This window comes from Psammomys obesus, unplaced genomic scaffold, assembly GCF_907164565.1.
Source record: "Psammomys obesus unplaced genomic scaffold, mPsaObe1.curated_primary_1811, whole genome shotgun sequence".
Lineage (NCBI taxonomy): Eukaryota > Metazoa > Chordata > Mammalia > Rodentia > Muridae > Psammomys > Psammomys obesus.
Window position 1 is genome coordinate 3,582,625 of NW_026596064.1, and position 715 is coordinate 3,583,339.

A 715-nucleotide genomic window follows, 5' to 3' on the forward strand; every position below is an offset into this window, starting at 1 on the left:
GTCAGGTTTCCAAAACTCTTGAAACCATGCATGACGGTAGTCAGGGGTACCACAGGTTTTTTCCATCTATTCTAATTCTTCTTTAAATGAATGGACAAATCAAGGCCAAGGAAAGCAAATAAGTCACATGGGAATTACAAAATCGGCAGGCAGAAGGTGTTTGAACCCCTGACTCCAGACTCCTAGCTCTTTCCATTGAGCCTGAGTACCTGACACCGAATGTTTACAATCTCATAGGGTAGTCGTGTATGGAGACAACATTTTGTTCTATATTTTCTTTGGAAGGACTTCAGACTATGGGCTCCCTTTGGCAGCACATACACTAAAATTGGAACCTTCCAGAGAAGGTTAATATGCCCCCTGAGCAAGGGTGACATGTGAATTAAAGGATCTTTCCAACTTTAGAGAAAGATTTTGGACTAAATTCCTCATTTCACTTTGAAATATTTGCACTGAACATTGTGCGTTGGTGGATATGATTGCGTCATTAAATACAACAACAAAGGCTGCACCCTGGCAGCAAGACAGAGCAAGACACTTGCTCTTCTCTCATCCAGAGGAGCTATTGCCTCAGCTTACCACAGTGAACCATTTGCTGAAAAGCTATTGAGTCACAATGTCTCCAGTCTTTGGAGAGTGAAATGGGCACATCTAGTGACAAGACAGGACACACACACACACACACACACACACACACACACACACACACACACAC

General features: G+C 42.9%; 1 non-coding gene across 1 annotated transcript; it reads left to right on the top strand.

Moving 5' to 3' along the window:
- The first annotated feature begins 298 nt into the window (after nt 1-298).
- Nucleotides 299-405, top strand: LOC129689873 (U6 spliceosomal RNA). Its single transcript, XR_008722195.1, has one exon. It is a non-coding gene; the product is annotated as a U6 spliceosomal RNA (small nuclear RNA).
- Nucleotides 406-715: the final 310 nt, after the last annotated feature.